General features: G+C 47.2%; 1 non-coding gene across 1 annotated transcript; it reads right to left on the bottom strand.

Moving 5' to 3' along the window:
• Nucleotides 1–288: 288 nt before the first annotated feature.
• TRNAV-AAC (transfer RNA valine (anticodon AAC)) lies at nt 289–364 on the bottom strand. The gene has a single exon. It is a non-coding gene; the product is annotated as a tRNA-Val (tRNA).
• Nucleotides 365–8727: the final 8363 nt, after the last annotated feature.

Genomic DNA, 8727 nt, shown 5'->3' with positions numbered 1-8727 from the left:
AACAGGGAGAGACAGTCAGACAGACTCCCGCATGCGCCCGACCGGGATCCACCCGGCACGCCCACCAGGGGCAATGCTCTGCCCACCAGGGGGCAATGCTCTGCCCATCCTGGGTGTCGCCATGTTGCGACCAGAGCCACTCTAGCGCCTGAGGCAGAGGCCACAGAGCCATCCCCAGCGCCCGGGCCATCTTTGCTCCAATGGAGCCTTGGCTGTGGGAGGGGAAGAGAGAGACAGAGAGGAAGGCGCGGCGGAGGGGTGGAGAAGCAGATGGGTGCTTCTCCTGTGTGCCCTGGCCGGGAATCAAACCCGGGTCCTCCACACGTTAGGCCGACGCTCTACTGCTGAGCCAACCGGCCAGGGCTTATTTTTCTAACTTTTAAACCTTGCCTCTTATATTTGTTTACTAGTTCCTTATAGAACCATCAATCAGAAAATTGGAAAAATCTACCTAACCCTACACACCAACTCTGAAACCTGCTCTTCCGAAACAGAAAAATCTGAAACCTTATATTGGCAAACCTCCTAAATCCTATCTTTCAACCCCTACAGGTCCCCTAACCCTAAAAGCTCTCCCATATCCCTGAAGAACTAGGAGAATGAATAGCATTCACCTCTTAACACTTCTCAGTCTTTTTACCCTTCACATAGTAAGGGGACAAGACCACTGGGTCTTCTTGGCTGAAGAAGAGCCTACAAACAGAGATGAAACATTTCTTTTAGCTCAAGCTAACTGCTCTCTCCAGGGCTGCCAGGAAAGAATATCTTTAACTTTACCATGGAAGAACTTTCACCTCCGCTGTACAACCCTCCTTATCTCTGCATTCCTGATCTCCAAATACTTGCCCCCTTCTTTATCAAGTTTCTACAGGCCCAGTTGAGAGAAATCTCTAGGATTACCTACAATCAAATGCTCCTACACTCCTATTCCCCAATACCCCAAGGAGAACTTCACGAGAGAAATATCAAATAGGTACGGATGACAGCAGGAAGAAGCCGCCCCTCAGCCCAAGAAGTTCCCTCCTGAATGTTCTCCAAACCCCCTTTCTTTTAAACCACATGTTGGGCAGATAAAATATATTATGCTCACTTTGTTAAAGATGGCGCTGCCCACGTGGAAGCCGTCGCCCAGGAGTATTAATGTCTGTTGGGGGTGGGCTGTGGGCAGGCAGGATCCTAGTAGCCTGGAGCTTGGTTTTAGGACTAAGCCTTTCCCACCCTTTTTGATGTGGGGTAGTATAATCCTTCATGCCCCAGATAAGTGACTTTGTATTAGAGACTTCCTTATTTGTATATTGGATTAAGGTTTTGATTTCTGCACTATAAAATGGGGGCAGAATGGGAGCTTGCTCTCTTGGTTCCTGAGATTAGCATTAGAGGGGAGAACAGAGAGGAGAGCAGAGAGAGGCCACGAGGTGGAGGCCAGGAGAAGCAGCCAAGATGGTGGAGTGTTGAGTGAGAAGCCAGTTTGTGCAGAGTTTGTGCAGAGAGAAGGAAGGAGATGGGGAACAGAGGTGAATAAGTCTGGTGAGCTAGAAACCTTTGATTCTAGGAGACTCGGATAAGTCAGTAGCTTTGTGAGCATTGTAAGTGGGTTTTGGAGCCCAGTGTGTGTTTTTACTTGCCCGCCAGGTGCAAGCTAGGATTAAAGAGGATGGCCCATCAGTTTTTGGCTCCGTTGTTTCTTTACCGACTATCCGAATCCAATGCGAACCTGCATGGGCTGGGCTGCCGTGATGGTGGCCGCGGCCACTGGCTTTACACCACACATATTCAGTCCTTCTAAAAACTTACACCAACAGGTTCCCTGTCTCTAAAAATCTCCACATGTCCTCCCATTCGAGAGGAACCAGACCAGTACGTATCATGAGGCTCATCCAGGAGACCATGTATCACCATGTCACCCGGTTTAATCAGCACTCGCAGCAAGCAACTAACAATTATTACCTCGCAAAATTATTTTACTTCCTCACTCAGGTTTTCAGAGACATCACTTGGTTCAGACCTCACAGCATGGAAATTGACCACCTCCTTAACTGGATGAGGGACTTGACTTGGCAAGGTTCTTTTTTTGAGTTCTCTCCAGAAAAAGCAATAATTTTCCAATTTTTTCTCCTCTTTCTCCTTGTCACCCCTCACCATATATTATAAAATTAATAACTGCCTTTCTTTTATATGTAACCACTGAGTTGAGAAATGATAGATATATGAATTACAACTGCCCTTTTGCTGTTCCACTTGGCTGCCTGATCCCACCCTTAATTACCGGACAATCGCCCCTGGGACAAAGGAATTCCAGGAAGCTGGTCAATCACCCCAAAGAGGAGTATTCCAGAAAGCTGAACATACCAGCACACCCTTGCTCGAGGCTATATCCAACCCTATAAAGTTTTACCTCAGTCTGTTTTGGGGGCCCTTCTTTTCGGAGAAGTGCCCCGGCAGGTCTTTCTCCTCTAACAAAGCCTGCACACCTGGAGTTCGAGTGCCATCTCATTCTTACAAGCTTATTTGGCTCTGGGAGAGTAAGTGGCTTGTTCAAGCTTGCACAGGGAGTGAAGTGGAACTCCAGGTCTGTTACAGTTCCTGCGTGGATGTGCTTTCCTTTATATTACGCTGCTTCCACATGTGAGTGATAAAGATTCTTATAATTAGGCTACTGGCTGTAGGTTGTAGGTAGTGCAAATAATTTATCAGGGGAAAGCTGAGGGATTTAAAAACAACACTGCTGTCCCTGAAGCAGTATCAAGTGAGCCTGCACGTGACTACCAGTAAATCACTGCTCACGCTCGCTCTCCAATTACTCATTAGCTGTAGATTCCAGATTCTGCTCTGTGCTAAACCAACCGAACATGGATTGCTGTCTGGAGAGCTTTTAGCAATATAAGCTTAGAGATAGCATTAAAAAATTCATCAAAAATGGGGTACAAGATGACAGACTGCAAAAGCAAAGGACTTATTTATGTTTTAGTAATCTAAGTATCTAGCAATATTAGGCCTTAAATAGGTTGCTTGACTTAGCCTCCAACTTGACCTTCAAGGTAGATATGGGACCCTGATGCTGCCTGAGGGATTTACTTTTGGCTCCCCGATCCCCACTGTTTTTTTTTTCTTTACTATTTTGCTTACATTGAGCTGTCCAGAATATATTCTCCAGGCCATCAACTATTTAATTGTTACCTACCTTTGAGATTCACCTCAAATTTTACCTCTCCAGATAGAGCAAACATTTACTTATTATACCTGCTTTTGAGCTCCTGGAGTATAGAAGATCTAAATAGGGACATAGAACAGGGACACAGTTCAATGCCCTGAGGCAAAAGCCATAGTGGTGTCACTGACCAAAGTGCTGCACACAACATGCTGAACACAGCACAATAGGGATAGAATTGGCAATTCTGGTTAATCAATAGGCGGGGTTGATAACTCAAAAGTGAGTTACTTCCCTTGCCCTTTTGTCTGCTCTAAAGAAGTTCCCCTTCCTGACTTACTCATTCTTGTCTCTGCTTCTATTTTGTGGATATCAATAAATATGAGTAAGGACTGGGGGTTGGGGCCATTCTCATGAAACCTGTATAGAGGATAGTGCAGTCTGCCCTAGGTCCCTTGGTGCTCTCCATGTGGTCCTCAAGTAGTTACTGTCTCTGTGTAAAGCCAGCAGGCAGGGCCAGGGCCACTATCACAGCAGCCCGGCCCATGCAGGTTCGCATTGGATTCGGACAGTCGGTAAAGAAACCATGGAGCCAAAAACTGGTGGGCCATAGTCTTTAATCTAGCTTGCACCCGGCGGGCAAGTAAAAATACACACTGGGCTCCAAAACCCAGTCACATTCAGTGCTCACAAAGCTACTGATTTATCCGAGTTTCCTAGAATCAAAGGTTTCTAGCTCACCAGCCTTATTCTCCTCAGTTCCCCATCTCTTTCCTTATCCCAGATACAAACTCTGTACAAACTGGCATCTCACTCAGCACTCTGCCATCTTGGCTGCTTTTCCTGGCCTTCTCCACGTGGCCTCCTCCCGCTGCTGGCTCTATTCTCTCTGCTCTCTCATGCTAACCTCAGGAACCAAGAGACCGAGTCCCGTTCTGCCTCCCTTTTATAGTGTAGAAATCCAAACCCTTAATCCAATATACATAATAGGGAAGTCTCTAATACAAAGTCACTTCTCTGAGGCATGATAGGATTGTACCACCTCACACCAAAAAGGGTGGGACAGGCTTAATCCCAAAACCAAGCCTCAGGCTACAACAATTCTCAACACACATTAATATCACCTGGGCAATGGCCTCACGTGGGCAGCGCCTATTTTTAACAAAGTGAGCATAATACATTTTATCTGCCCAACACTCCGTAACACTGGAGACATGATTTTTAAAATAACTTATTTTGCCTTTAACTTTAACTGCCACACATTTTCTTTCTATGCACATGCACCCTACACTTCCCATGGAACCATTATTTTCTTGAGGGTCAGAAACACATTATTTATTCCTTTGTGTTCCTCATAAAACCTAAATCATGCCCTATAACTATGAGAAGCATGGCAGACACTCTGTTATCAATTGATTACATTAAAAGATCAATTTATGCATGATGCACTGCACCTGATTAAAACTGGAAAAGAACAAGAGGATGCATAAGTCAATAGTTTTTTTTTTAACAATGTAAAGCCAGTATCCACAGCTACCATCATAGCCGCCTGGCCCATGCAGGTTTGCATTGGATTTGGACAGTCGGTAAAGAAACAACGGAGCCAAAAACTGATGGGCCATCCTCTTTAATCCTAGCTTGCACCCGGCGGGCAAATAAAAACACACACTGGGCTCCAAAACCCACTCACATTCAGTGCTCACAAAGCTACTGACTTATTCGAGTTTCCTAGAATCAAAGGTTTCTAGCTCACCAGACTTATTCACCTCTGTTCCCCATCTCCTTCCTTCTCTCTGCACAAACTCTGCATAAACTGGCTTCTCACTCAACACTCCGCCATCTTGGCTGCTTCTCCGGGGGCCTCCTCCACGTGGCCTCTCTCTGCTCTCTGCTCTCTAATGCTAATCTCAGGTACTGAGAGAGCAAGCTCCCATTCTGCCCCCATTTTATAGAGTAGAAATCAAAACCTTTAATCCAATATACAAAATAGGGAGGTCTCTAATACAAAGTCACTTATCTGGGGCATGATAGGATTGCACCACCCCACATCAAAAAGGGTGGGAAAGGCTTAATCCCAAAACCAAGCCCCAGGCTACAAGGGTTCTGCCTGCCCACAGCCCACCCCCAACACACATTAATATCACCTGGGTGACGGCCTCCACGTGGGCAGTGCCATCTTTAACAAAGTGAGCATAATATATTTTATCTGCCCAACAAACAAAAGGTTTTTTTTTAAAGTTTCTATAATGGGATAGGTTCTCCCTCTTCAAAGTTTCACTGCTTCTGCTGGCACTCAATTTCTGAATTCTGGCTCTTTTTTGAGAACCCTATGGGTGCCTAAGATATAAAAATAATATGTGAGATAGTGGGTGCTTTTATTTAATAAAACAAGGTAAATTCATTAGTGACCCCTACTGTAAGGCCAGGAGCCGCCATCGTGGCCATTCACATGCAGGTTCCCATTGGATTTGGGCAGACGATAAAGAAATGGCGGAGTCAGAGGATGGGGGGCCATCCTATTTATTGGTGTCTCACCAAGACAGGCAAACCACAAAAGAAGACAAGGGAAAAGCAGAAAACCAGCTCTTCCCATGAAGGGCAAGGGATCAGGGGAGCCCCTGCAATTGTGATAGCAGGAACTGTGTGAGCCAGCTCCTGGTCTGTCCCACTTTATAGTGTAGAAAACCAAAATCCCTTAATCCAATATACAAACAAGGAAGTCTCCGATACAAAGTCACTTATCCAAGGCATAATTGGATTCCTCATGAGAGTGCACCACCCAGATCATACAATCAGTCAAGGGTGTGGGGAAAAGCTTAGTCCCAAAACCAAACCTTAGGCTACAATGACCTGGCCTGCCTATAGCCTGTCCCCCACACCCAATATAAGTCACAAGCGAGCAGACATATATATCACATTTACAAACTTATTTGACCAACATTCCACCCCTTTTGCTCGCTTTACAATCTAAACCACAGGCATCTTCCATGATGGTCACTGTGCAAGGAGTAGGATACATTGCATAAACAGAAATAGTACCAACTATAGCAATAGGATTAACAGATCAAAAACTATGGGCGAAATGAGAGAGCTGTCAGTGGCACCAAGAGAGGCAAATCCTTTCCCTCTGGCAGAATACAGGCCAGAGTTTTGTCTGCAGACAGCACCGTAGCTGGCACCAGAGGCCGCCCTGAGTGGGCATACCAAACCTTATTGGCCAATACACCAGCATCTGCTGGTTCTATGTGTAGTAAAATAGGGGAACTCATTATTGGCCATAAAGAAATTACAAAGGTGCCCTTCAAAATGCTGTCTCCTTGAGCACTCAAGGGATAATACACTTTTACCTTAGGTGGCCAGGTGCTGGTTGCCCAAAGAGTTAACTGGAGGTCCACCTCTAACCCCTTTCCCCATGGTGCCAACAAGGCCACCCATCTAAGATGGGGGGCCTGTACAGTCCAGGGCCAAGTCCATTGAAGCCGTTGTCCTTTAAGAAGGGCTGTTGGAGCAGGCAAGAGCACGTTGCCCTGCTGTCCAAAACCTGGCTTGAGTAAAATGTCCTTGGTGCCTATCTGCAACTAAATGGGGGCAGCTGTCCAATGCAGGAGGGCCTCTACTGGAGCTGGGCTTCCCCGTTGAGGTCGCTCATTTAAAATCCGAAGTACTGTCCATAAGCAGTGTGTCCATGCAGTAAGAGAGCCGGTGCCCCCCTCCTGTCGCAGTCCCTGCTTTAAGAGTCCATTATAACGCTCAATGATATCAGCAGCCTCAGGGTGGTAGGGAACATGGTACTTCCAGTCCACCCCCAGCTTTTGAGCCCATTGCCTCACCGTTGAACCAGTGAAGTGGGTACCATTGTCACTTTCAAGGACCAGCGGTCGCCCGTATGCAGCACTCAGGCGGTCCAGAGCCTGTATGACTGCCCTCTGGTCAGGGTTATGAGCGGGGTAAGCAGCAAGCAGCCCGGTGGCAGTATCTACACAAGTGACTGCATACTGGTACCCTTCTGACTTTGGTAAGGGTCCAATGATGTCTATCTGCCATCGTGTCAGTGGGACATGACCCCTCTGGATCTGTCCAGGTGACACCAATGGTCTCCGAGGGTGTTCCTTGGAACATACTGCACATTGCTCACAGGCTGCAAGTACCTCTGCATAGGACACAGGCAAGTTCCAAGCCTTAACCATAGCCCACATAGTTTTCTGTCCTGCATGGAGCAGGCGCCGGTGGAGCCACTGTGCCACATCACCTGCAGGTGCAGTCTCCAACCATCGCACCCTTGCCAACGTATCTGCCTCATCATTCCCAGGATGGGCTAGAGGGGCATGCCCTGTGACATGATATACTGTCACCTGCTTCTGGTGTCCTATTTCCCATAAGTCCTGCCACATGGCCTGACCCCATAATGGACGGTGCATTACCATCCACTGGTTAATGTGCCAAGTAGCAATCCAAAGGGTCAGTCCACGATAGACAGCCCAACTGTCAGTACAGATCACCAGAGGTGAAGTTTCATTATGGGCAACTAGCCAAACAGCTCTTAATTCTGCCCATTGGCTGCTTTGGCCTGTACCCGTGTCCATCCAAATAGTCTCAGTGGCCGGATGGAAGGCGATAGCCGTCCATTTGGCAGGTTGGCCCCTGCTGGAACCATCAGTATACCAGGCATCTTCGGGGATGGGCACCCGCCCCTCCTGGTAGGGACTGACCTCAGGTTCTGCCTCCTGAGCCCCAGTTGCACCTGACTCTAAGGTCGCATAAGTGACTGGACCCAAGACTTCCTGCAGTTCTGCCCTCAATGGGCTGGTGCTAAGAGCACAGCGTTGTTGCAGATAGGCACCCCACTTGGCCAGGGTAGACATTTGGGCCATACCACTACGTGGTTTAGTTGCCCAATCTCTCACCTATCCAGCTATAGGGTATGTTGTTTTGATTGTAACTGGTGTTGTGGTTGTAATACTCTCAGTTGCCAGGAGGGCAGCATACACAGCTGCCAGCTGCTTCTCTACTAATGAGTAACGAACTTCAGCACCTTTCCACAATTGGGACCAAAATCCAATAGGTTGCTGTAGGCGCTCTGTCCGCTGCCACAAGCCCCATCCAAACCCCTCTGAGGTTACATGAACATCCAGCTCACAGGGCCTGGCAGGATCAAATACATTCAAGGCCTGTGCCACCTTGACAGCTCTCTTAGCAGCTGCAAATGAACCTTGCGCCTGCTCAGTCCAATCCCAGCAAACCCCCTTTCGAATAAGGTTGTACAAGGGGCGTAGTAACTGAGCCAAATGCGGTATAAATGCTCGCCAATACCCCAACAAACCTAAGAATTCCTGTAACTATTTTACCGTAGTGGGCACGGGGTATGCTTGAATCTTATCTATAACTGCGTCAGGGATAACTTTTGTCTTACCCGACCAGACAACTCCCAAGAATTTAACAGATAACCCAGGTCCTTGTAATTTGTTCTCGTTAACTGCCCAGCCACATGCTTTCAAATAGGATAGCAGGGTAGGGACTGCTTGCTCCAATTCTGAAAGAGAATCACTAGTTAGCATAATATCATCAATATAATGGTACAG

This window comes from Saccopteryx leptura, chromosome 6, assembly GCF_036850995.1.
Source record: "Saccopteryx leptura isolate mSacLep1 chromosome 6, mSacLep1_pri_phased_curated, whole genome shotgun sequence".
In the NCBI taxonomy this organism is placed as follows: domain Eukaryota; kingdom Metazoa; phylum Chordata; class Mammalia; order Chiroptera; family Emballonuridae; genus Saccopteryx; species Saccopteryx leptura.
The sequence above is the reverse complement of the archived record's forward strand: the minus strand, read 5'-3'. Positions and strand labels throughout refer to the sequence as shown.